Here is a 6,000-nt window from a genome sequence, read left to right on the forward strand (position 1 = left end):
AAAGACATTTGAGGTGACCCTTCTTCAAAAATCGAAAGCTTTTTCAAAATTATCTTGAATGTTCCCTCTCCAAAGAGCATCTCGTTGCTGTTTGTTGATACTTTGAGATTTTGATTTTTAGTCCCTTAACGGCTAACGTCTAAGTGGACTTAGGTTTGCACTCCATTTGTCTGTCTGTCAGTCTGTCTATCTATCAGTTAGGCAAATCAGACTATGTTGTGCTTGTAGATTTTGATTTGATATTTGGATTATTGATTTATTATGACAAGTTACAGGTCAAATTCATTATTCACGCCTTAAGCTTTTCTCTTTGTTCAGTTGAAGCCCTTTCTCTAGAATTAAATTTTTGATGAAATACTTATTCATTAGAAGATTTCTGTTCAATCGGAAAGATTCAATTTTGTTCCAGTCTAATATTTGTGTGCAGAGTTGTGGTCTTTGGACATAGAAAATTCACTTAGATAGTCAGATTTCAACAAGTTTTTTCGTTTTTCTTGAAGATGTTGTCTCGATATTTTTTTTGTAGTTTACACCATGACAAATTATAGATCAAATTAAAATTTTGTTCCATTACAATGAATTTGTAACAGGTTGGGGACTATGTATTGCCATGTATTACTCACAGAATGCTTGTTTTTATCCAAAAAAAATCAAGTCTAATGCTGCAAAATTGTTTAATATTTACTGAGTAAATATTAAACAATTTTGCAGCATTAGACTTGATTTTTTTTGGATAAAAACAAGCATTCTGTGAGTAATACAGCAGAGCTCCAGATAAGCTGCGTATTTGCGTGATCACGCAATACAAATAATAAAAAACCCAATGCAATTGCACATTGCAGGGTTCAATAACCCAATTAATTCAATGGAAAACCCAATTATATGCCAAAACCATGAGTTCTCAACCCTTTTATTGGCTACCATTTGCGTTATTTACCCTTATCTGTTTACAGTCGTTACATCAACTATTTTTATAATATTTATAATTGGAAATTTCCTTTCGTTCTAAAAATAGATCCTTGCATCAAGTAACTGAAATGGGTCCCTGTTAGAGTTTTGCGTTGCTCAAAAGGTACACATGTTTTTGAAAACATTTCGATCTTCTCGGCGTTTATCCAATTAGCGTGTGTCATGTCGTCAATTTTTTTTCGCATTGCTCGGGATTTATCAAAACATACATTGAATTAAAACGAAAGTGAATGTCCGGAAAAAATATTGAATAGAAGCATGTTTTCTGCTTCTTTTGAAAAGCTGAGGGAAAGTTATGATGATAACAAGACTCAGTCAGTGTTTTTAGGAAGCATCCATCGAACACACGGGCGTGTGTGCGTATCTTATAACGAGAACATTGCTGATAAAAACGGGGTTTCCTCAAAAATGAAATCAGTCGGAAAAAGTGAAAGGCCAAATCAATTATGACATGATAAAGCATCAGAAACCAAAAGTTCTAATAAAAGACAACTAAACCCAGATTTATGAAAATTGGAATAAAACAAAAACATTCAAGTATAATTAGAGTTTATATACTATTTTTTTTTTTCATTTTACGGTTAATTAATGAATACACACACGTGCAGGCACTGGTCTCAGAATTTATTATATAAAGGTATAAGACACTGGCTGTGAATACACATATCCGTTTTGTTACAGTTTATATGAGAAAATACAAAACTGACAGAAGGTTTGAAACGGAACACAAATTAAACCTACAATTGCTCCTTAGTGAATAAACCAAATGAAACAGCTAGCAAATAACCCTAACCCTAAACCAAGTAAAACAGCTAAACAAAGAAAGAAACATATTTAAGATGGAAAAAAATCTGGGGTTTATATTCCCTAAATATTCAATATTGTGTTGATGAAAAAACCCAATACATTAAGGAGCTTGGTGGTGAAAAACCCAATTTGATATTAACATGAGGGGTGAATATGAATTGATAATGCAATTAAAAAACTTTATCACCCAATTGTATAAGAAAATGGCGGGTAAAAACCCCAATTTATGAATTGTTATCTGGAGCTCTGATTATTTAGTTTAAATAGATATTGATGACTTTATTATGTTAAATATTTTCAGATCTATCAAACTTTTACTCTTTTTTGCTAATTAAATACCTTCATCATGTTCATTCATGACTAAAAACTTGTATTTAGACCATTTTGCACGTTTTACATTACGGTAGACCACCAAAATATTACATGTATATAACGGTAAAATCTTACCATTATAATGACAATATGATAAAAATGAAGATGTGGTATGATTGCCAATGAGACAACTGTCTACAATTAAGAGACCAAAATGCCACAGACATTAACAACTATAGGTCACTGTACGGCCTTCAACAATGAGGAAAGCACATACCGCATAGTCAGCTATAAAAGGCCCCGATAAGACAATGTAAAACAATTCAAATGAGAAAACTAACGGCCTTATGTATATAAAAAATGAACGAAAAACAAATATGTTGCACATAAACAGACAACTACCACTGAATTACAGGCTCCTGACTTGGGACAGGCACATACGTAAATGATGTGGCAAGGTTAAACATGTTAGCGGGATCCCAACTCTCCCCCTAACACTAAGACAGTGGTATAACAGTCAAACATAAGAACGAACTATAAAAATCAGTTGAAAAAGGCTTAACTCATCAGATGGACAAAAATACAAGTGGACATGGCTGGGTAATTGTATGTTTGCTCAACAGTTTAACCATTTATCTGTGTATATTTGTTTTTATACAACCGCAAAAATTGAAAAATATTGGTATGACGTTTTCCTAGTCATCGTCATCGTCGTCCAAAGACATTTGGTTTTCGCACTATAACTTTAGTATAAGTAAATAGAAATCTATGAAATTTAAACACACAGTTTATAACCATAAAAGAAAGGTTGGGATTGATTTTGGGAGTTTTGGTCCCAACAGTTTAGGAATTAGGGGCCAAAAAGGGCCTAAAAAAGCATTTTTCTTGGTTTTTGCACAATAACTTTAGTATAAGTAAATAGAAATCTATGAAATTATAACACAAGATTAATGACCACAAAATGAAGATTTGGATTGATTTTAGGAGTTTTGGTCCCAATAGTTTAGGAATAAGGGACAAAAAAGGGTCCAAAATTAAACTGTTTGATTTCATAAAAAAAATGAATTATTGGGGTTCTTTGATATATATGCCAAATCTAACAGTGAATTTAGATTCTTAATTTTTGGTCCTGTTTTCAAATTGGTTTACATTAAGGTCCAAAGGGTCCAAAATTAAACTTAGTTTGATTTTAACAAAAATTTAATTTTTGGGGTTCTTTGATATGCTGAATCTAAAAATGTACTAGGATTTTTTATTATGGGCCCAGTTTTCAAGTTGGTCCAAATCGGGGTCCAAAATTAAACTTTGTTTGATTTCAACAAAATTGAATAAATGGGGTTCTTCAATATGCTGAATCTAACCATGTATTTAGATTGTTAATATTTGGGCCAGGTTATCAAATTGGTCCACATTGAGGTCTAAAATTGAACATTATTTGATTTCATCAAATATTGAATTCTTGGGGTTCTATGATATGCTGAATCTAACCATGAATTTAGATTTTGGATATTGGACCATAATAGGTAAATGTCATTTTTTTTTTTTTAAATTTTTAAGTTTAAGTTCTTAGACCACACTCCTTCTGTTGTGTCAACTATTTAATCACAATCCAAATTCAGAGCTATATCAAGCCTAAATGTTGTGTCCATACTTGCACCAACTGTTCAGAGTTCGACCGCTGCAGTCGTATAAAGCTGCGCCGTGTAGAGTATCTGGTTATTACATGTGGTTATGAAATAAATTTTATTGCAATTTGAAATATTTGTGTTTGTCTCAGCTGGTAGTAATAGGCCAACTGTATTTTACATAATTTTTATCTTATTCCCAAGCCTCAAATTGCTAGAGATTAAATTTTAGGAGGAACTTAACATTACTGTTATGTCCACTGTTCTCCCAGAATTGACATAGGGATAACTAACTGGTTCATGTCAGCGTCACAAAATTTCAGTTGCAGTTTTATCAGGAACTACTAGGAGTAGTCTCTTTATATTTGGCATAAAGCTTTATCACAATATACAAAATATAGCACTTTTCTAGGTAAGAGGCACAATTCTATGAAATGCACAAAACTATTAAATCTTCCTCTTTTCTCATGTTTCTGGAAATAAATAACATGAATGTACAAGGCTGCACAGTTTGTACAATTTTTTCTTCATTTGCATACTATTTTAGAAACGAAAATACCCCGATTTTATCTGAAGGAGACGTGCTTAGAATTTTTAGTACTTTTATGATAGTTTTTTTTTGTCTTAATTGAAAGGGGTTGCATTCATGTTGAGTCTCTATCTCTTATATGTAAAACAGTTTTACGAATCATTATCAAATACAACATGTTTCAAAAATTTAAGACTGAACTCAATTGTGGCCACTTTGAATTTAGACAAAAAGCGTCTAAAAACTAGACTATTATAAAATGCTAAAATTGTGAAGAACTCATGATGATATTACCTGATGAGTGTGCATAGTATTGTAAATAAAACAGCCCATTTTTAAGTTACTAAAGTAATTTTCTTTTGAATAAGTTAATATTTTAAACGTATTGGAAAAATGCTCAGTTTAGGGGCAAAAAATGCAAAAAAGTGGTCTTCCCAGGTTTACTCCTTTAGTATATTTTCTAATTTAAACTAATTTAAACTTGGTTTATTCAATTAATATAACCAGTAAACATTAGTTCAGTCATTATTTTTCTTATATTTTGACTATCACATACTGTTGAAAAGTTTCTATTGAAACAGATAAAAAAATCAAAAAATCGGCAAAATGGCCATCACACCTATCTTTAATTATTATTTTATCGTAAGAAGGTATTATTTGCCGAGCACCATTTTCTTGCATTTTGTAGATAAATATATAAGCTTCATGAAATATTACATTTTATTGAAAATAAAACATGATCTTACAAGATTCAAGCCTTTAAAAATATCAAAATTTTGCTGAATCGGCACTTTTTCAAAACCATGCAGTTTCAACCTGTCAGTAGGGGTATTGAGAAATCTCACAACTTTTTGAATTACCATAATTTCCTTTCATTTTAAGTTGTTTGTTAAGATATTTGTTATCATAAAGCTGTATTTTTTCTATAAAACCAAAAAAAATCAGGTCAAAATACTCTAAAATAGGCTTAAAATGGCCATTTGTCAGTACAGAAATGGACAATTATCGAATGTTCGGCATACACAAATAATGGCTGAATATTTTTTCAAAATATTTTGCAAAAATAGTTATTACATATAGGGTATCTAAAATACAAAATATCAGTCTGATTGGAATATTTTGGATTTGGACCATTTTGCATGGTTTTATCACAGACTGGCTCTTAATTCAGTGTTGCTGAAATTAATAAAACATTCTGTATGTGCCTGTTCTAAGACAGGAACTTTCCATTCAGTGGTTTTCGTAGGTTAATACCTACAATTATTCATTTCTTCGTTTATTCATTTGTACATAAATCAGACAGTTGTGTTCATTTTAGATGTTTCATTTTGTCATAAAAAGGAACTACGATGACAAATAGTCGCGTAAATCATCGCCATTTTGTCTCTTATGGATTGTTTTGATATTTGATTTGAATGATTTGATTTTTGGTGTTTTAACGCCACTTTTAAGCACCACATAATCATTTAGGCTATTTCGTGGCAGTCATCCAGATTCCCCGGAGAAAACCACCGTCCTTCGATAGGAAAACTGATAATCCTAGTCAATTAAGATCCAGCATGAGCGGAGTTCGAATTCACAACCTCTATGTTGACTGGCTAGTGATTACAGTAGTAACCACTAAGACCACTTGGCCACCGAAAACAAGAAGATTTTGTATGATTTGCAATAAACCAACACTCTACCAGCGATCATATGAAAAGACATTAACAACGATATCCCACCGTACAGCCTTCAACAATGAGCAAAACATATACT

Source organism: Mytilus edulis, chromosome 12, assembly GCF_963676685.1.
Source record: "Mytilus edulis chromosome 12, xbMytEdul2.2, whole genome shotgun sequence".
Classification (NCBI taxonomy): domain Eukaryota; kingdom Metazoa; phylum Mollusca; class Bivalvia; order Mytilida; family Mytilidae; genus Mytilus; species Mytilus edulis.